Source organism: Ursus americanus, chromosome 7, assembly GCF_024610735.1.
Source record: "Ursus americanus isolate L20-20 chromosome 7, mUrsAme1.1.p, whole genome shotgun sequence".
NCBI classification, from domain to species: Eukaryota; Metazoa; Chordata; class Mammalia; order Carnivora; family Ursidae; genus Ursus; species Ursus americanus.
In genome coordinates this window covers 63659032-63681268 of record NC_142133.1, presented here as the reverse complement: position 1 = coordinate 63681268, position 22237 = coordinate 63659032, and the positions used below count along the sequence as shown (strand labels likewise).

At 42.4% G+C, this 22237-nt stretch overlaps 1 protein-coding gene and 1 long non-coding RNA gene across 4 annotated transcripts in view; one reads left to right on the top strand and one right to left on the bottom strand.

Annotated features, from left to right (window-relative positions):
* Nucleotides 1–719: 719 nt before the first annotated feature.
* On the bottom strand, nt 720–16796 carry LOC123799875 (uncharacterized). Its single transcript, XR_006781744.2, has 4 exons — nt 16647–16796; nt 15310–15397; nt 2739–2796; nt 720–1597 (listed from the first exon to the last, which is right to left on the bottom strand). It is a non-coding gene; the product is annotated as an uncharacterized LOC123799875 (long non-coding RNA).
* CLIP4 (CAP-Gly domain containing linker protein family member 4) overlaps nt 16185–22237 on the top strand; it is a 66789-nt gene continuing 60736 nt past the window's right edge. For 2 of the 3 annotated variants that reach the window (XM_045809150.2, XM_045809149.2), the window contains exon 1: nt 16185–16456. The gene's annotated coding sequence lies outside the window, so the exon portion shown is untranslated. The remainder of the gene's footprint in view (nt 16457–22237) is intronic. The other variant, XM_045809148.2, reaches the window with a different exon arrangement.

Sequence of the window (22237 nt, the reverse complement as noted above, 5' to 3'; positions counted from 1 at the left end):
CAGTGTTCGGGATTTTAGCCATCCTAATAGGTGTGTAGTCATACCTTGTTGTTGTTCTAATTTGCAGTTCCCTGATAGCCTAGGACGTTGAGCATCTTTTCGCAAGGTTTACCTGCCATCTTCTTTGGTGAGGTCTGTTCAGATCATTTTCCTAAGTTGAGTTGCTTTCTTACTGTTCATTTTTAGGACTTGTTTGTATATTTTGGGTACAAGTCCTTCATCTGATATGTGTTTTGCAAAGATTTTCTCCCAGTCTATGGCTGCTTTTCATTCTTTTAACAGAGTTTTCTGCAGAGCTGAAGTTTAAGTCCCAATGAAGTCCAGCTTGTTTTTGGTGTTGTATCTAAAAACTCATTACCAAATGCAAGGTCATTAGATTGTCTCCTATGTTATTTTCTAGAAGTTTCATAACTTTGCATTTTACATACCCATAATCCATTTTGAGTTAGTTTTCAGGAGGGATGTAAGGTCTGTGTCTAGATTCATTTTTTTTTTTAAAGATTTTATTATTTATTTATTCGACAGAGATAGAGACAGCCAGCAAGAGAGGGAACAAAGCAGGGGGAGTGGGAGAGGAAGAAGCAGGCTCCTAGCGGAGGAGCCTGACGTGGGGCTCGATCCCATAACGCCGGGATCACGCCCTGAGCCGAAGGCAGATGCTTAACCGCTGTGCCACCCAGGCGCCCCTAGATTCATTTTTCTTATGTGAATGTCCGGTGGTTCCAGCATCATTTATGGAAACACTATTCTTTTTCCATTGAATTCTCTTTGCTCCTTTGTGAAAGAGTGGTTGACTGCATTTGTGTAAATATGTTTTTGTGCTGGTATATTTTGTTCAGTATTCTATTCCGCTGATCTATTTGTCTTTTCTTTTGCCAATACTACATTCTCTTGAATACTGTAGCTTTATCATGTCTTTAAGTCTCATCAGTTGTTTGACTTTCTTCTTCTTCAACATTGTGTTGGTCATTCTGGGCTTTTTGCCTTTCCATATAAACTTTATTTATTATTTTTTTAAGATTTTATTTACTCATTTGAGAGAGAGAGAGAGAGAGAGCTAGAGAGAGCATGAGCAGCGGGGAGAGGGAGAAGCAGGCTCCTCACTGAGCAGGGAGCCTGATGTGGGGCTCTATCCCAGGACCCTGGGATCATGACCTGAGCTGAAGGCAGACACTGAACTGACTGAGCCACCCAGGGGCCCCTCCATATAAACTTTAGAATCAGTTTGTCAATATGCACAAAATAATATACTGGAATTTTGACTGGAAATACATTGAATGCATTGATCAAGTTGGGAAGAACTGACTTAATAATCTTGAGTCTTCCTATCCATGGACATGGGATAGGTCTCCATTTATTTAGACCTTTTTTGATTTCTTTGGTGAAAGTTTTGTAGTTTTCCTCATATAGATCTTGTAAATATTTTGTTAGATTATACCTAAGTCTCTCTCTCTTTTTTGATACTGTTGACGGTGTTGCTTCTAATTTCAAATTCCAGTTGTTCATTGCTAGTATCCAGGAAAACAACTGACTTCAGCATATTGGTCTACGTTTTAAATGTCTTTTTTGCCTTTTCCTTCTTTGCTTCCTTCTGTCCCTTGAAAGAGAGGAAGGAACTCAGGATTTGGAGAAAGATATTAGACATTTTTAAATCAATAGTCTTTATTTTTAAAGAGTAGTTTTAGGTTTATAGAAAACTAGGTAGACAGTACAGAGGGTTCCTGCAAGCCCCTTGTGCCCCCTGACAGTTTCCTCTATTATTAACATTTTGCATTAGTGTGGTACATTTGTTACAACTTTCAATTTTAAATTTAATACGGCAAGTAGGTATGGAGTGCTTTTAGGCATACGAAAGAAATGTTCCCTGCCCTCATGGAATTTACAGCCTTACTGGAAAGGCAGGAAAAATGCTTCCATATGAGTGACTAGTATACAAAATAGCATATAATTGGGTTTTAAAATGTGTCCTTCTTTAGTGAAAGGGAGAAATTAGAGAGCTAGCTCTGCATAGATGGGGTGAGATGTAGGAAGGGTCTGGAAGGGTAGTAGGATTTGGAGAGGTGGAGGTAGATTGCAGGTAAAGTCTAGGCGAAGGAATGGCCTATACAAGGATCCAGAGGTGGGAATGTTGAAGGGACAGCTTTCTCACATTGGGCAGAGGTGGGAAATGACCTTGAAGAATGTCAGTGTGAGTCATCAGAACTTGATAAAGTGCTTCAAGGTGAGTTTCTAAGAAGATCCTTTGGGTCTGGTTCTTTGAGGACTATTGGTTTTTGGTTTCACATATACCTCAAGGCAGATATTCTGAACCATTTGCTTCTTTGAATCAGAATTACAGGTTCACACCAGGAAGTGTTTCTAAAGAGAAGTACTGCCCTTCTGTGGAAACACTACCAAATGGGGCTGCGGGTTTTTCATTTGCCCCAAGAGTAGAATTTCATATATGCACATCAGCAAAAAAGCAACCTACTTGGGAGGTCAAAAATAGTGATGCAGGTGCTGAGGGAAATTCCCTGAGTCCCCAGGCCCCTCACTAGCTGGCTGCATTGAACTCACTCTCTTTGAAGAACTCAGTCATTACTGGGGGGCACGAGAACCCCGTGGGGTCTCAGGAGGAAGGAAAGCAACAAGGGAATTGTATGAATTCCAAATCTTTAATCTCTTCTTACAACTAAGGTTCTAGCAAAGAGGGCATTACATGCCCTAATTTTTTTTTTTCTTGGTCTGAGTTAACTTACCTCATGAGGCTTCTCTAGAGTTACATGTAATCGCTTATTCAGTTCACCAGTAATGACCCTGCAGGGATAAGGAAGTTTTCATAGCGAAAGGACGCATTCATATTCAGAACTCTAGTCATGCCTTCTCCACAGACCTTACCTTCCTTCACAACATCTCTCTGCTTCCAATTCTTTTTCCACCCCCATCCCCACCCCCACCCTGAGTTCAGGCCACCCACCTGACTACAAGGACAGCCACAGACCAGATCTCCTTGATCACAGAGTCTCTCTCATAGTGCCTTGGGGTCAAACCCTCAGCTCCATTCTTTCCCTTCACAAATGCTCATTCATTCTTTCTCTGAAGCATTCCTTCCTTTCCGTCCCCACTCTATCCCAGGACCCCAGCACTTTACCTCCAACTCTCCCAGATACTCTGTGTCAAATCTAGGCTCTTTGGCCTGCGTCTTAAGGTGTTCCTTCTAAAAACTTACAAGACTGTCCCATGTGTGGCTCCTCTCTTGGGTCCACTGCCACTCATGTTCATCCCTCCGCCTGGTGTTTGTCTCTTCTCTCTTGCCATTTTAAGCAAATAAAATACCCAGATATATCCAGCTAAATTTGAATTTCAGATAGACAATAATTTTTAGAAATAACTTGGTATATACTTATACTAAAAAATTGCTGGTTATCTGAAATTCAAATTTAATCAGGCAGTCTGTATTTTATGTGTCAACCCTACCACTATGGAACCTTTTCTTATGATCCAATTCTTCCTTATCTGATTTTTTTTTAGTTGCTTAAATACCTAATTGAGCCTCTCATTCAATGTTATCTTATAATTATTGATTACATATACAGTATTAACACTGAGCAATTATTCAGCATCAGTCACTGTGCTTAGCTCTTTTTATACAGTAACTTATTGAATTCTTACACGAAATATATGATAGAGTAGGTCCTACTATTGATGTAGGAAAGACATTAAGGTTCGAAGCCGATGGCCAAGAAGGTCTTGGGTGCAAAAAGGTGGTTTTATTAAAGCATGGGGACAGGGCCCCTCGGTAGAAAGAGCTGCCCTGGGGTCATGAGGAGTGGCCCATTATAGACTTTCGAGTTGGGAGGGGGTTAGGGATAACGAACGTAAGTCTCTAAGGAATTTGGAAGCAAGGTTTCCAGGACCTTGGGAGACTAGCTTTTGTTACAAAAAAAATCATTTATTACCATCTAATAAAACCTTAGTCATGAGACCCTTCAGATGTATATCGGTGGGCCATATGCTTGGGGGATGATTGCCAACACGTATCTTGGGGGTTTAGAGATAAAGGAAATTTCCAAAAGAATTTTTTTTATGTTAAAGTATGTTTACAGGATCCTGGGGTTGGGGGGAGGTGTGCATCAGGGCTAGGATTGCCTTTTGCCCTTAGCAAAATGTCCACATCCAGGCAGTTGAGTCCCTAGAGGAATGTCACTCTGCCTGTTTCAAGGACTTGTCCATATGCTGTAGGTAGTAAAGAAATTTAATGATTTTTCTTCTGCCTTTGTTTCCCACATCACTATGATACCAATTTTATAAACGAGGAAGCTGAGTCTTTGAGAGGTTATTTTACTTGTTCAAGGTCCCGAAGCTAATTAAATTTGAACTTTGATCTGTCTGTAGGTGACCAAATTGTTCTGGTATCTCTGGCAGTGTCCTGGTTTTTAAAACTGAAAGTGCCACAACCCAGAAACCCTTTCAGTTCCGGGCAAACCCTATATGTCTGACTTCAAAGTCTGGGATTCTATCCTGCTCACCAAATTTTTGAATTTTATTTTTTTTCGTCTCAGGTTAGAAAGTCCCCTATCTAATGGTATTTACTGATACTAAGAATTATTTAGTAAGTGCTTGACAAATGAGGACCAGAAGCTCCCCTCAGAGACCACACCTCTTTTCTTGAACTTCTTCAGATTGTAGGAGCTGAGGAATGTGTGGACTGAGGCTGGCTAATCTTAGATGCAGCTGAGACCTGGGCATGGCCAGTGGCCTTTGCAATAGAGGCACAAAAGTGACCATGATGTCACTGGCCTTTGCTTCCAAAGATGCTAGGCTATTATTACTAGCAACGATGCCTCTAAATTAGTGAAAATGCAGCTCTTGGTGGGTGTATGGAGCCTCACTTGACAAGCTGAACTTTGACTCGCTGCTTTGAAGTCTGAGTTAAGGCTTGTGTGAGGCTGGAGAAATAGAGATCATGGTGCCAAGGAAAGTGGAGTGCAGTAGGGTGGGTAGCAAGTCCATCAGCACCTTGCTGGATGGACAGCACCCAAGGAAGTAAAGCGGCTGGTGTTTGTTCCCTGGGACTGTGCTTCTGTGCAATGTGCACATATCCAAAAGATTATTATGTTATTACATTATTATATAATAACTGAGTGGTTAAAATGGTGATATGTAGGTGTTATTGTTATGCTGCAACATCGTTAATGGGGTGCAATGGGAAAGGCAGAAACAATAGATTTCCATCCCCCAAGGACATCTGTATAACTTGTCTCAACTTCATTTTGAATGCAGGTCATTACTGTGCGTATGTAACAGTAAAAGTTAAATTAAGCTGTCTGTGGAGAAATCATTTGTGAAAATAATTTGCTATTTAAAAGAACTAGTTAAATTGAATTGATAAAAGCTAACGCTCTTCAGGCAACTTTATTTTTAGTTGATAATTTCACTTCAAAATGCTTGAATTTTGAAGTATGCTTTTGTTTCAGACTTTTTATTAGGAGAGCGTAACAGGGGGCATAAAGGTTAGGTAGGAGTTTCTATTTTGAAATTGCTGACAGATTCTATGGTGGTTTTTCTTCATCCTCACAAGAGTCTCTAAGCCTCCTTGTGTGACATTCGAGGCCATTCTTGATCTAGCCTCAAACTCCCTTTCCAGCTCATCTTCTACCAGTCTATACCCTGAGATCTGTCCCAGCTAGACTCTTTACATCCTTCAAACACATGGCTAGCTTTTCTGCTTCCAATCCTTTCTCTTGCAAAGTGTCATGGTTAAGAGTTTAATCTCTTGAACTAGACTGCATGGGTTCAAATCCTGATTCTGCTATTTACTGTGTGATTTTTTAAAGATTTATTTATTTATTTATTTGAGGGGGGAGGGGCAGAGGGAGAGGAGAGAGAAACTTAAGCAAACTCCTTGCTCAGCGCAGAGCCCCATGTGGGGCTCGATCCCATAACCCTGATATCAGGTCCCTGAGATCATGACCTGAGTAGAAACCAAGAGTTGGACGCTTAACCCAGGGGCCCCTAAAATGATAGTTCTCCTTCAGGAGTAAAATAATTCATGGAAGTGCTTAGAACATGGATAGCACATACTAAACGCTCAGTAAATGCTAGTTCCTCACTTATGTAACGGGAGCTCATTATCCTCCCCACTTAACTCAAAGTATATCTATTCTGTGAAGCCTTTCCTGATCACCTCATCCTGCAATGTGCTCTCCCTCTTGGGAAATCCCTAGGACTAACACTGTTTCTTTGGCAGTTTGTTAGAAACAGAGTTTCTTTTCTCATGGACAGGTTTCATGACCACAGCTATATTTTTATCCAGGTATTTACTGAGCACCCACTTGGAGTCAGGCCTTATATGCATGACACTTGGAGGCAGGTTTTTTTTTTTTTTTTAAAGATTTTATTTATTTTAGAGAGAGACCATGTGCTCGAGAGAACATGGGAGTAGGGGGAGGTGCAGAGAGAGCAGGAGGGGGAGAGAATCTCAAGCAGACGACCTTGAGATCATGATCTGAGCTGAAATCAAGAGTGGGATGCTTAACCAACTGAGCCACCCAGGTGCCCCAGAGTCAGGTGTTCATGATCTCATTTTATAACGGAGCAAACTAAGGCTCAGAGAAGTTAAGTGATTTGCTAGGTTCACAGAGCTAGGGAGAGATGGTTTTGGGGTTCCAACTCAGGTCACGCATGATTGCAGCCCCAACACTCTTTCTCCTATCCTAAAAAACAGGGGGTGATTCTTAACTGTGGTAGAGTCCCTACTTCCCTTCAGCTGGGAGGCATTCGGATTATTTCTGGTGATTTGATGGACCAGATGCAATTTGGTTGCCTTTCTAAGTGTCATTCAGTGCTTGTGGTTGTGATTATTTTGATGATGATGAAGATATTGCTCGGGGTTTTTTTTTTTGATGGGCCTTAAAAAGAAAAACTGTAACTTATTCTTCTTGGGTTGAACCCCATGTGAATCTAAAAATGCAATTCACATTTTTGCCTTAACTATTCCCTGATATTGCAAATATGGTTAGATGAGGAATGGCAGAACCCATCACATTATCAATGCAGGTTTTGTCACTATGGAGCCTTTCTCATGACTCAGTACCAGCTAATTGGTCTGTCAATGGCTTTCTTGGTTAGGTGAGTCATTCGATACATTGTTGACAAGACACAAACTGCTCTGTACCCACGGAGGGTTGGGGGGGAAGCTCCAGTGGGTCTGACATTCTTTCAACCCCGAATCAAGATGCTATTAAGCAGCTCATGGTTTGCAGTGAACAGGGATGAAACTATTGGTTTTGTAAGCAGCTGCTGGAAAGACAACTTGATAGAGCTTTAGTGAGGTTTGAATGCTTCCCATTTTAGAGTGCCCATGTGATACACAGGCAACTTCTGAGATTTCTAAACTCATTGGACATAATAGTTATATCTTGACTGAGACTGAAATCTTCAAGAACCGGGCCCTTCTAGCAACAAATATTTATTGAGCTTGTATTATGTGCCAAGTACCATTCTAGGTACAGAGGCTACAGCACTGACAGAAATAGACTAAAATCCCTGCCCCCCTGGAGCTTTCTCTTTTGAAGCTTTTTACTATGGAAATTTTTTCAAATTTATGCAAAAGAAGAAAGAATAATATACCCATCATTCTGCTTTCATAATGATCAATATTTTGTCATTCTTGTTTCATCTATCCCTCCCATAATACACATATTTTTTAATTGAATAAATTTGACATGTAACATTGTGTTGATTTAAGATATATAGTGTGTTATTTTGATACATTTATATACGATAATATGATTGCCAATGTAGTGATATTTATCACATTACATAATTACAGTACAACATTATTGTCTAGATTCATTACATCTCTAAGACTTATTTATTATTCATTATAAGTCTGTGTCTTTAAACACCATCACTCTTATCCCCCCCCACTCCATCCCCTGGTAATCTTTAATTTTTACAGTTTTAACTTTTTTAGATTCTACATAAAAGTGATATCACACAGTACTTGTCTTTCTTTGTTTGACTGACTTTGTGTAATTGCTCAAAGTCTATCCATGTTGTTGCAAATGGGAGGATATCCTTCCTCGTGGCAGTATAATATTCCATTGTGTATATGTATCACATCTTTTTTATCCATTCATCCATTGATGGGATTTGGGTTGTTTCCATATCATGGCTATTGTGAATAATGCTATGATAAACATGGAAGTGCAGATATCTCGCTGAACTCCTGTTTTCATTTCCTCTGGGTATAAACCCAGAAGTGGAATTGCTGGATTGTATAGTAAACCTACTTTAATTTTTGAGGAACCTGCATATTGTTTTCCATCGTGGTGGGACTAGTTTGCATTCCTATCACACACTTATTTTTAATGGGCCACTTTAAAGCAAATCTGGACATTAAACATTTTATCATACATACTTCAATATGAATCTCTAACAGATAAGGACTTTTCAATAAAAACATAATCACAATGTTATTTTCATACCTAAAGAAATTAACAGAAGGGGGCACCTGGGTAGCTCAGTTGGTTAAATACCTGCCTTCAGCTCAGCTCATGGTCCTAGGGTTCTGGGATTGAGTCCCGTGTCGGGCTCCCTGCCCAGCAGAGAGCCTGCTTCTCCTTCTCCCTCAGCTGCTCCCCATGTTTGTGCTCTCTCTTTGTCTGTCTCTCTCTGTCAAATAAATAAATAAAACCTTTACAAAAATTTTTAAAAAATTAAAAAAGGAAATTAACACAAATTTTTTGATATAATTTAATGCCCAATTCAGGTTAAATTTCCCTCGACTCTCGATAATTTTTTTACATTTCTTTGCATCCAGATTCAAATGCTCTGCACACTGCAGGTTATGGACAGAGAGCTCTTATGTCTCTTCTGATCCATACCAGCTTCCCTTAGTTGCTTTTTGATTGTAGGAATTAGGTTATCTGCCCTGTAGAAGTTCCCACATGTTGGATTTGGCTTACTGCATCCTCACGGTGGTGTTGATGATATTCCTTTATGCTTCACATTTTCTATAAACGACGTATCTAGAGGCTTGGTTAAGGTATGTTTCAATGGGGGTGGGGGGGGTGGGACATTGGAACTAATATCCTAGCGGAAACTGTCTTGATGCCATTACTGTGTGCCAGAGATGTTTCTGGAAGAGTCTTGGTGGCCAAAACTTTGAGCAGCCGGTGTGAAAAATTTAGTTCTTGGACTGGCAGTTTTAATCCTGGTGCCATGAAACATTCTCTTTGTTCTTTCTTCCTTTTTGTTGGCCCATAAAGAAGACTTTTAAAAGCAGTTGTGTCATCTGGTGCTTGGGAGTGGCACCAACTGGAGGACCTGGGAAGCGGCTCCCCACACAGGAACGGGCTGGGTTTGAAAACTTCATTTGTTAGTGTCTTTTTGGGAATCGGACTAACAAAAGAGACAATAAAACTTTAGAATAGCATGACTCTAAATTAGGCCAGTTGAGTTAGAATATTTGAGGGAGTCTCTAGGGTTTATTTTGTGAAAGATATTCGGGAGATTCCAACAGGCAACCAGGAATGAGACCCATGGATTCAGATAATGAGCCTTGTGGGGTCTTCAGTTTGTGGTCCACTTCAGTGGGCAGGTCCCCACTTGAAGCTTTGAGAAAGAAAAGATGGGTCAGAGGAAAGCAACGCCAGGTGATGGCAGTAGGCAGTTCCTGGGTCTCTGGTGACTATTGATTTGTAAGGACTTCAGTGGTATTGATAAATTTCATCATCAATAAAGCATGTCATGGGTAGGGGGCGCCTGGGTGGCTCAGTAGGTTCAGTGTCTGCCTTCAGCTCAGGTCCTTATCCCAGGGTCCTGGGATCGAGCTCTGCATTGGGCTCTCTGCTCAGCAGGAAACCTGCTTCTCCCTCTCCCTCTGCCTCCTGCTCCCCCTGCTTGTGTGCTCTCTCAAATAAATAATAAACAAATATCTTTTAAAATGATGTCATGAGATTTTTTTAAAAATGGGGAATAGGACTTGGGTTTGAGAAATCCAGAACTATGAAGGAAAGGAAGGATGACTCCAGTGAGCAAACAGAAGAATCCAGCCATCATTTACCGATATGGGAAGGTCGTGGGGAAGGGTTCTATTCTGAACATGCTATATTTGAGATGCTTATAATACACTACAGATTAGATCTGGAATAGGCAGTTGGATCCATGGCTGAAGTTCAGGGCTAGAGATAGAAACTTTGGAATCATGAAAATAGAGATGGCATTTAAAGACACGGATTGGATGAGCTCATCTAGTAAATGAGACAATGGCCTCCTAGAAGCCACATGAAGGAGGTTACAAACAGGAGAGCCTGGGTGGCTCAATTGGTTAAGTGTCTGACTCTTGGTTTCTGCTCAGGTCATGATCTCAGGGTTGTGAGACTGAGCCTTGCATTATGTCAGGCCCCGTGCTCAGTGGGAAGTCGGCTTCTCCCTCTCCCCCTGCCCCTCCCCCTGCTCGAGCTCTTCCTCTCTCTCTAAAATAAATAAATGAATCTTGGGGAAAAAAAGGGTTACAAACAGTTTCTCAGAGGCATGTCTAGGAGGGTGATTGCCGAGTCATAAAGCATGCTGATACTCTTTTCACTAAATACTGCCAGATTGCTCTACGGCATGTATTTACCAGTTTAAATTCCCATCAACAATGCATGAAGATTCCCATTTCCCCCTCTCTTTGCCAATATTTGGGACTATTTGACTAATTTTTCCAAGCGGAGGGGTGAAGCAGTGGCGTGTTGGAACTGGCTCATGAGAGCAGGCTGAACGCATTTCTTTTGAACTCCTTGTTCAACGGCCTCATGCTGGTAGCAGGAAATCCACAGGGGTGACAGTATTTGCACCACGGAAGTTGGCAAACCCTAAAAATTAGGACCGCCCCCACGCCCCGCCCTGAGAGCTGTTTTTTCAGTACTCCAGCATACCAGTGGTCATAGGTAGTAGCATACTGTTTGTCTCTTCACTAGTGGGTTTGAGCATCTCTTCTATGCTTTACATCTTGACTCTTACTTCCGTGAACTGCCTAGTTCTAACCTTTTCCCATTTTTATACTGGATTTTCTGACTTCTTTTTGTTGACTTGCAAAAGTTCCTTACATATTTTAAGTATTAATCCCTAGCTGCTTTTGAATATATATATCTTCTCCCAATTTCTCAGCTGCTGTTCACCTTTTCTATGGTAGTCTTCATTGAAAAAAAGCCTTAATTGTGATGTAGTCAAGGCTCCCAGACTTTTGTTTTAAGGTTCGTGCTTGTGCAGTCTTGTTGTAGGAAGTAGATCCCTACCCCACGTTCATAAAGATATTCTCCTACATTTTCTTTTCTACCTTTCAAATGTAGGTCCTTAATTCACCTGGAGTTCACCTTTGTATATGGTAGACATATAACTAAGCTAGTTTCCCCAAGAACATCTTCTAAATAATGTATTTTTTCTCATTGATTTGTGGTATCACTTTTATATATATTGAGGTCTCACGGGTCTGCTTCTGAGTCCTCTGTTCTACCTGTTCCCGTACTAGGGCCGCGCTATTTTTATCACTGCGGTAATAACAATATTAGGCAGGGCAGGTTTCTCTCTTTGCTCTTGCTTTTCAAAATTGACTTAACCATTAACCATTTTATTTTTCCTTATATATTTTATAAATTTATTGAAGTTCCTTAAAATTTGAATTCCTGCGGGAATTTTGATTGGTATAACATTGATAAAATTAAATGGATTTTTACAATGTCCAGACATCCTATCCATGGCGTATCTTCACTTATTCCATCTTCTTTTATGTCCTTAAATAGAATTTTAGCATTTTCTCCATAAAGTTCTTGCACGTTGTTAGGTTAATTCCTGGGTATTAAGCTTTAGAGTTCTATTGCTGTTGTGAATCTTATTGTCTATTATATTTCCTGGTTGCTTACTGCCGACGTAGAAGAAACTACTTTTAGCATTTGATCTTGTACTTGGTAACGTTATTAAATTCATTTATTACATCTAATAGTTGATTTTGTTAGCTTTTCTATGCTGATGATCATATCATCCGCAAATATAAAGATTTTAGGGGCTCTACCCAGTGCTCTGATATTTTGCATTTAACTACTTCTGCTAGGTGGTGCTAAGCCAATCTGACATCCCAATTCTGATAGCTGAGTGTCTCTTTGTGGTCCTAATGCCCTGTACAACCAGATTCTGGAAACTGAGTCCTTCCTTGTTTTCTTCCGCTGTGAATGATATGATATCCTACCCAATATCTCGGTTCACATAAGAGCAGTCACTCTGTCTTCTTCTGCCTATGTCCCTAACCCTTTTCTCATGGTTTGGGTCCTGTTAGCTGCTGAGAGACCTTTTTGATATTATCTTTTTATTTTATTTTATTTTATTTTTTAAGTTAAATTAAATTTAATTTACGTTCAATTACTTAACATATGGTGTATTATTAGTTTCAGAGGTAGAGTTCAGTAGTTCATCAGTTGTATATAACACTCAGTGCTCATTACATCATGTGCCCTCCTTAATGTCCATCACTCAGTTACCCCATCCTCCTCCCCTCCTCCCCTCCAGCAACCCTCAGTTTGTTTCCTATGGTTAAGAGTCTCTTTTGGGGGGCACCTGGATGGCTCAGTCAGTTAAGCATCTGCCTTTGGCTTTGATCATGATCCCAGGATCCTGGGATTGAGCCCCAAGTCGGGCTCTCTGCTTAGCGGGGAGTCTGCTTTTCTTCCTCCCTCTCCCTCTGGCCCTCTCCCTGCTCATGCTCTTTCTCTCTCAAAAAAACAAAAAATAATAAAAAAAAAGGGTCTCTTTTGGTTTGTCTCCCTCTCTGATTTCGTCTTATTTTATTTTTCCCTCCCTGCCTCTATGCTCCTCTGTTTTGTTTCTTAAATTCCACATATGAGTGATATCATATGATAGTTATCTTTCTCTGATTGACTTATTTCACTTAGCATAACACCCTCTAGTTCCATCCATGTCGTTGCAAATGGCAAGATTTCATTTTTTTGATGGCTAATATTCCATTGTATATATACACCACATCTTTATCCATTCATCTGTCAATGGACATCTGGACTCTTTCCATAGTTTGGCTATTGTGGACATTGCTGCTATGAACATTGGGTACAGGTGCCCCCCCGGATCACTACATTTGTATCGTTGGGGTAAATCCCTAATAGTTGATGCTGACTTTCTGACTGTCTGCCTGAATTTCTGAATGATCCCTGCTGTCTGACACAGCATTTCTGAGTCCTGAATGTGCAAAAGGACGCCCTATGTAGGTAATACAAAATAGTGGATCAACTCAAGACTTCATAGCAGATAGACTTAGATTTGAATCTTTTTCTGCCCCAGGGTACACTGAGCAAGTTTCACAACCTCCAGGAGTCTGTTTCTTCATTTGTAAAGTGAAGGCAAGTAAAATCCCATAGGTAAAGGGCCATACAGTAGTCAGTCAGTAATGCCGCTTCTCCACACTGGTGCTGATCGCCAATGCTGCTCACCTCCTGGGGCTGTGCTTTATGTTTCATTGTCCAGGAACCTTGCTGTGCCTTAGATATAAGTGTATCTTAGCAGGTGCAGCTGGACCATATCCCTATGTGCCTTCCCATCCCAGCAGATAGTTCAAGTTCCAAGTTCTGGTCCCATATCACTGCCCGGTCCAACTCTTGTTAAATGGGCCATACCTGGCCATACTTGTATGACCTATGGGGTGTTCTAGGAAGTATTACCCCATAAACAGCCTTGATGATGGTTTACGGTGTAAATTCAGTTTTTTGGACAAAGGCAACCAGGTGAGTAGAAGAATCTCTCCCTAATGGCTTGGTACCCTGGGAAATTGCCTCTCAACTATTTTGTATTTGTAGCAGAAAAAGCCAGTAACCTGGCTGGTTCTAACAGAAAGTTTTATTATAGTTAAAAACAACTCAGCTAGCCATACCCTGTCACCTTCTAAGAGTGGTATCTCAGAGGAATAATTTAAGTCAACAATAAAAGTGAACTGTATACCTCTGGAAACTTCTGTTACACACAGATCTTTCTGAGTTTTTTGGCTCACCAACAATAGGACTCATTTACAGTTGCTGAAAGCCAACCAAAAGCAGATAGATTGCCTTTCTTCTTTTAGTTTTTTATTTTTATTTTTAAAAAAGATTTTATTTATTCATTTGAGAGAGAGAGACAGCCAGTGAGAGAGGGAACACAAGCAGGGGGAGTGGGAGAGGAAGAAGCAGGCTCCCAGCGGAGCAGGGAGTCCAATGCGGGGTTCGATCCCAGGACTCCGGGATCACGCCCTGAGCAGAAGGCAGCCGCTTATCCACTGAGCCACCCAGGCCCGCTGCCTTTCTTCTTTTAACCAGTTAAAGAGGTGGGCGGGGTCAGATAAAAACTGGGTAAGATGAGGGGCGCCTGGGTGGCACAGCGGTTAAGTGTCTGCCTTCGGCTCAGGGCGTGATCCCGACGTTATGGGATCGAGCCCCACATCAGGCTCCTCCGCTGTGAGCCTGCTTCTTCCTCTCCCACTCCCCCTGCTGTGTTCCCTCTCTCGCTGGCTGTCTCTATCTCTGTCGAATAAATAAATTAAATCTTAAAAAAAAAAAAAAACTGGGTAAGATGAGATCAGGGAGAGGGAGGTGGAAGCCCCAAAGGGAGGAAGCAGCCGTGTCACATTATCATCCCTGAGAGTGCATGAAGATGCTGAACTTGCAGGGACAGAGAAACTGGCAGCTGATCAGGGACTGTGGGATGGTCATGGTGTTTAAATATTGCATAAGTTCTACAGATTTCAGTTGATAGTATGTTCCACCCGATTTAACAATGTAATGCGATTGCTGCATACAACTCTTGATATTTTGAGCTATGCTAATAGAAGCATAGGACCTAGAAAGAGGTGAGTTTCTATCCTCTCTGCACGCAACAGGACACTCCTGTTCATTTGAGCGCTAAACAAATTGGGGTGCATCATAGAGTCCTTTAACATGCTGGTGAGTGGGATCTTGACCATGTTTTATAAGGAACAGCCTAAAGGATAGAGAATGCGTGTCCTGGATACCTTGAATTGGAGTCAGACATGATCTGGAAATCCCCAGGGTGGAAACCCAATAAGAAGGAGATGCAGGGAGCTGGATTTAACTCAAGGTAGGAAGACCTTGTCAACAAGGTTGATCTATGATAAAATGGCTGTTTTTAAAGGAAGTGAGTTCCTGGTTACTGAAGGCTTTCAACAATGGCGATTTGGCGAAAGGGTGTCGTAAGGGAGACTCAAGCAACTGGAAAGGGGCCTTTTCTAGTCCCTGGAATCAATGATTCTAACAGAAAAAAAGATGCTGGTGTGCCCCCAGCACTTACCTCTGCTCCTGCAGAGACATACACATTCGTTCATTCAGCATCTGCTATTGCCAGGCACTGTGCTTGGTGTGAAGCACACTGGTGTTATCTGTGTATCAGAGCCAGAACAAAAGGGCCTCAGAGAGAGTTGTTATGGTGTAACACCAGTGATTCAGTGTTATAAAGCTCAGTCATGGGGAAACAATGGTCTCATTAAGTTCCCTCATTAAGGGGGCTCATTAAGTGTCAAGTAACACCTTTCCTTCACTGGATGATGGAGAACCAGGATGTCAGCATTTATGTCTGTTAGTTGTCACAGTTTCACCACCTTCTGGCTCTTGGGGGATGGGACCGGGACCAAGAGAGAAGAAGGTAAGAAGCGAGCAAAGCAGTAGGGAAATGAAGTGCTGGGATGACTCCTCCTGTTTGCTCCTCTGCCTCTACACTGACACCTTTGGGTGTAATTAGTCAACCTGGGTATACTATTGACTAGGCTGTTCACGGTACGACCTGCAAACAGGTAATTGGCTGATGGACCTACTCTGGGCCATGCACAGGGTTAGACCCGGGGAGCCCCCAAACAGGTAAGACGCCATCGCTGTCCTTGTGAAGTCAGTGGGGGCGCTCCTAGCCCCAGGGGCTAGCTCAGGGTTTTAATGGAGGAAGACAGCGCGCCAAGGGCTGCTTCCCCCGTTCACTGCCCTGGGCCTGGCGGGGTTCCTTCGAGAGCCTCCCTCGAGCTGCGGTGGAAATGTCACAGCAGCACCACCTCCACGCAAGCTCAACCCCAGACAGTGCTCACCTGGAGGCCCCAACCTTGCGTCGGCCGGGGGGCCGCGGGGGCGCAGGCAGGAGGCGCGCGAGCACAGGGGCGCGCTCCCCGCCTCCGCCCCCCCCCCCGGGTCCCAGCGCGTGCGCGGGGCTGGGGCCGAGGCCTGCGCGCGGCTCGGGCGCCTGCGCTGCGCGCGCGCCGACCCCGCGTGGGGCCCGGCTCGGCGCGCGCGGAGGCTGCAGGCGGGAGGGGCCGGCCGAGGTCGGGCAGCGGCGCGGCGGGAGGCTGCGCGTCGGGCCACTGGAGACGGGCGCCGGGCGGAGGAGCGCGCCTCTCGGCCTTGCCTCCGCGCCTCCGCGTTCGCAGCCGGCAGCCCCGACAGGACCTGAGGAGCAGGTGGGGCGGGAGCGCGCGGGGGCTCCGAGCCGGCCGGGCGGGGGCGCGGGGGCCCGAGGGGCGGTTGGTGGCGCGGGGAGGGCGGCGCAAAGGCGGCGGGAGCCCCGCGGCCGCGGTCGGGGGCGCCCGGGTCGCGGGCTCCCGCAGGCCTCCCCGGGGCGGCGCCGGGGGCGGGGACGGCGCGGCCCACCTTCGGGGAGGTGGGTTTCTCCTCTCCGCTCCTGGCGGGCGCGGGCGCTCTGACTTTTGGCCGAGGTGCGGCGCAGTGTCTGGGTGGCGGCCCCCCGCTTTGCCGCCGCGGGCGCGGCCGCACGGGCGCCCTGGGAGTGTCACCCGCGCGCCGGGGCGCTGCGTGCGCTGCGCCGCCCTTCGTCCTTTTCCTGCGGCGGGCCTCCTCACGTCTCCCGTGCCTCCCCTGGCTTCTTGAATTGTTGAAGAAACCTTTTGCCAGTGGGAATGCGACGCTAAACCAAATGACTTTGCTTCCGGTCCTTGGCTGTCCTGAGATTCCTTAATTCTAAATCGTGGGGACTGGGGGGGAGCACTAGCACGGAGACCTGCCCTAAACAGAGACGTGGTTTAGACCTCATCCTTGTAGATTAGATTGATAGGTTTATAACGTCAGCTTTCTTTTAGATGTCAGGTTATTCATTCATCCAGAGACTAAAGAGGCAATTTGGATTTAAACTCTGAGACAATGTTTTGATATGTATCAGAGGATGATATTCTCCTGGGATAGTAACTTAACTGTATGTTCCCAGCTAGACTGTGGTTCATATTGTAGCAGTATCATAGTACAAATTGGTGCCTTTGAAATTTTTCAACCAGGAAACACCCTCCTCCTTGGAAACATCCCCCAGATACTTGTACTTCATTTTCACATTGACATTTATGAATCTTCTGCAAAATTTAAAGTAAGTCGTCTGAATGGCAGGAGATCAGGCGGTGTGGGACATGTAGCAACTATGGACGGAAAGCAGGGAATTGAAAATGGCAGAAGTCTAGCTTTCCACATTTTTATTATGCAAAACCATCCCGGTTCTCTCTTATTTTGCTAACATTAATATGCATTTTTAATGCTTCCGTTTGATAATGGACTACCAGGGCTGTAAGATTAGATCTCTAAAGGTAATGAATATTTTTATTTTGATTGTATAGAAGATTTAGCAAGTGGTATATTATTTGTAGTATTTATTTCAGATATTTCAGATTTACCAGATGCAGTTTCCACCAGAAGTGCCTTTTAAAAAAGTGATATTTATATGGTGTCTTTTATTGTTTATAACGCCTCTAATTTTGAAACACGTACTTATGATCTTTATGTTATAGAATCAACTTGCTCTGTTTAAACCTACAAATATCTGGTTATTTTTGGGCTTACTGTTCCTTTGTTAATTATGTATAATTAACTGTGCTGTTGGCTAACAAAGCTGTTGGCTTGCTTTGTTAACCTTTATTTGTTTCTAGTTGTTTATAATTTCTCATCTGGAGTTCGAGCAGCACTGTTTTGCTTCAGTGACATTCAGTAGAACTTTCTGCAAGGAGGGGAGTGTTTCCGCACTGTTTCAACAGAGTGAACACTAGCCATGTCTAGCCATGTGTGGCTTTTGAGTACTTGTATGGGGCTAGAGCAATGGAGGAACTGATTTTTTAATTTAATGTAAATAGCCACATGTGGCTAGTAGATACCTGTTTGGACACTGCAGCCATAAATTTTTAGTCCTCCAGGAAGCTTCCACTGGCCCTCTTGAATCCAGCACTTGGTCACAACTATACAGTACTTACAGCGTATAGGAATCCTGTACTAGGTTCTAATCTAAGGACAAGGGCATACCTATTTTCTTTCCCTTTGCTATGCCTAGCCTAGGACTTAGAAACACTCAGTAAATGTTCGTTGAGTGACTAAATGAACTTCTTGAGGGCAGGTGTCTATTATAATCTCTCTAGGGCCCAGAGCCAACCAAGTATTAAATACTGTAAATACCTATTTAGCGATTGAACAGATGCATGTATGTAACAAATAAATGGGTAACTGGAGATGTTACATTAAAGCATTTTTTTTGTTATCATCTTTTATTAAAGTATAATTAACACACAATGTTATATTAGTTTCAGGTGTACAGTCACTATATTACTCAGTGTTCATCACGATAAGCGTATTCTTAATATTTTTTATCCTTTTCACTCACCCCCCACCCACCTCCCCTCTAGCAACCACTGGTTTGTCCCTGTATTTAAGAGTCTTTCCTTCCTTCCTCCTCCCTCCCTCCATTCCTCCCTTCCTTCTTTCCTTCCTTTTTTGTTCCTTTGCTTTGTTTCTTAAATTCCACATTTGAGTGTAATCATATGGTATTTGTCTTTCTCTGTCTGACTTATTTCATTTAGCATTATACTCTTTAGGCCCATCCATATTGTTGTATATGGCAAGATCTCATTCTTTTTTATGACTAATATTCCACACACACACACACACACACACACCCCACACCTTCATCCATTCATCTGTGGATGGACCCTTGGGTTGTTTCCATATGTTGGCTATTGTACATAATGCTGCAATAAACATAGGGTGCATGTATTTTTTTGAATTAGTGTTTTCATTTTCTTTGAGTAAATACTTAGTAGTGGAATCACTAGATCATATAGTAATTCTATTTTTGCTTTTTTTTTCCTATTTTTAATTTTTAAAGGATACTTAAAGGTATGGTTAAAATGCTTATTTTGGTTACAGTACTTTTCTGGGAATCTAATGAAAATAAAGACTCATGGCAAGATGCAGTATGAAATTGAATGGAAGGGCCTCATGATTCCAACCTGTGCAGACACAACTTAGATATCCTGTTAGTTGAGTAGCGCAAAGATGCTGCCCTTGAACCATATTCCGAAACTGAGAGAGTCTCTTGACCTCAGTGGGGTTCTTTAGTGAGGCCTACTAGCCCTGAAAAAGTTAGTGGGCATCTCCACTCACCACCATTCTGTGTTAGGACATGGGCTAGGAATCTTTGAGAAATCATGAGATATTAGAGCCATGTTACAAGTTGCATTTTCTCAGTGCTGATTTGGGGTAATGGCGTAGGATGGGATTCCTGTATCAATCAAAGTTTGGGGAATTTGATTCAAGTTTGACCAAGTTTGATCAAGATCCCAGGTGTCATAGATCTTCAGATCCAGAGATTGCTTTCAGTAAGGATTCTAAAACTTGACCAACGTTTTTAGAGGTGTGCAGTTTTCTTAAGCGGGGCAAAGGTAGAATGTTGAGTTTTTCATAAAGGAGAGGAAATGGGACTAGGGAAAAATGCAACGAAGACACAAAGTACAAAGAGTGTTTAGTACATTGACCACGTAATGTTGTAGCTTCTCTGGGCTTGAAGTATGTAGCATGTAAAATGACAACATTTATTACATTTGGTTAAATGAATCATCTTTCCACCATGAATCTAGGATTTGAATATTAAATACACGTAAAACACTAATCTGGCTGCTGTGGAGAGTGATAGTTGTACAAGATACAGTTCTTTAAGGAGCTCCACAGCCTGCGAGGAAGTTACAGGTGGTCTCAGGATCACTTTCAAAAAACATTTTTGGATGAGAAACTCTACCCTTTGAAAGGGAGGTTTTTAAAGGTGGTTTCCTCTTAACCAACTCAGAAAGATAGCCACTTAATCACTTGGCTGGAGAATTAGGAGTATAAAAAACATGTCTGAGTTCAAAAGTGTGATTGTAGTCAGATTAATCTTTCTAGAACACAATTTGAATCAGGACACTCTCCTTTTAAAATATCAGGGGTTTCCAGTGCTTATGGAATTAAGTGATTTGGTCTTTGATCAGGTATATAAAATACTCCCCAAGTATGGTCCTAAAAAATACCATTACAGCCTTCTCACTTACAGCGAGCCTAGACGTGCCTGAGTTCCAGCCTACGGTTCCTTTAACATGCTCTTCTTTTAAATTTCTGCCCTGGTGTCTGTCCACTTCTCTTTCAAGACCCATCTCGGGAGATGCTTTCTTCACTGGACCATTTTTGATTATCAGGAGCCCCCGTAGCAAATGTAGATGCATCCCATTCTAGCTCATTGTCTATGGTTATTAGTACTATTGTATTCATCCTAGTAGATGATAAGCTACGGAACAAGCATGGACTGTCTGTTCCTCACTTTTGTATTCTCTGAAATATTTAGAATAGTGTGATGCCTTGTACATAATGGTTCCTTAATAGTTATTAAACTTTGTTTCTGTCCCTTGACTTTATTTTTTTTTCAGTGCAAAAAGGTAAGTTTTTATTAAAGCCCAGGGACAGGATCCATGGGCAGAAAGAACTGCCTCTGTTCCTTGACTTTAAAGGAAGCTTCATATGCTGTTTAGAATATTTGCCCGAATTTACTGCCAAGGAAGTAGAAGCCAACAAGTAGGAGTCCTGAGTTACCTATAGCTCTGAGAAGCCATAATATTGAAGAAGGGCTCTCTTCAAGGTGTGTGTTACTTGTTGGAATTGAAGTATTTGAGGAAGATCGCCCTGCTGTGTGATACCAGTTCCTTGTTATTTTCCAGTTTATGTGGCAGAGTTACTGTCAAAATGATGCAAAGTATTGGGTGGCAAGAAGCTTTAGCATCTAAGAGAATTTGAGTACCTTTAACATACTTAACACTGGATTAGGTTCTTTAATATAGAATATCCATCCATATAAGCATGCACTTTATGAGAAAAAAGAAATCACCTTACTCTTTACCAGTTCCTGCTAATCTTCAGAAAACATGAATCAAGTTGAAAAGGAACTGGTTAGCTCAGAGAGGTGACTGTTTCTTTGGAGCAGGGTGGCGATGGTGGAGCAAAGATGGGTAAGTTAGATATAGGACTGGCTAACTAAGTATAATAGAACACACATTGAGTAGTATCTGGCATGACATTACCTGGTAGAATAAGCAAGCTATCAGTTAACTACCTTGATTTGTTCTTTCTACTAAAATGGTCAAAAATCATTTTTATTTAGTTTTTTAATATAGTTTTTTGCATATATTTTAAACAGATATAGAGAGTCATAATATTTCAGACTTTAAAGATTTGATACAAAAGAAACTGGATGCTTTGTTATCTCTATATTCAGTTTTACTAACATTTTCTCTGCCTTCTGTGCCGTTTCCAAATGCGCTAGGCTGCAGCAGTAGTCGCTTTAGAGCACGTTTATCCTAAGCTCTCCTGTTTTCTGGGGAAAAGGTAATATAAGTGACGTGGTTTATAAGGCATGGCCTCCCAGCTTCTGCTCGGATAGACCGAATAGGTCTTGTACGTTGGTAAGAAGCGATTGATGCCAGTAAGCTCTTAGATCCGTGTTTGTGTAAGTGATGTGACTGATTTTCAGTAAAGTTTTCTGGGATTTCAGAAAATAATGAGAACATTCTAAAGTAGATGATTTTCATGTGATGAGCACGTGACATGAGCTATTACTGGATGATAGATAATATAACCTGTGTCAGATCCTATGATAGAAATATATCTACAGGGGCGCCTGGGTAGCGCAGTCGTTAAGCGTCTGCCTTCGGCTCAGGGCGTGATCCCGGCATTCCGAGATCGAGTCCCACATCGGGCTCCTCCACTAGGAGCCTGCTTCTTCCTCTCCCACTCCCCCTGCTTGTGTTCCCTCTCTCGCTGGCTGTCTCTCTGTCACATAAATAAATAAAATCTTAAAAAAAAAAAAAAAAGAAATATATCTACAAGGGATGGTACGTCCCTTTGTTAGTGTGAGTAAAGAGAACATCAGCCATTTAGATTAATTCAGCATTTAA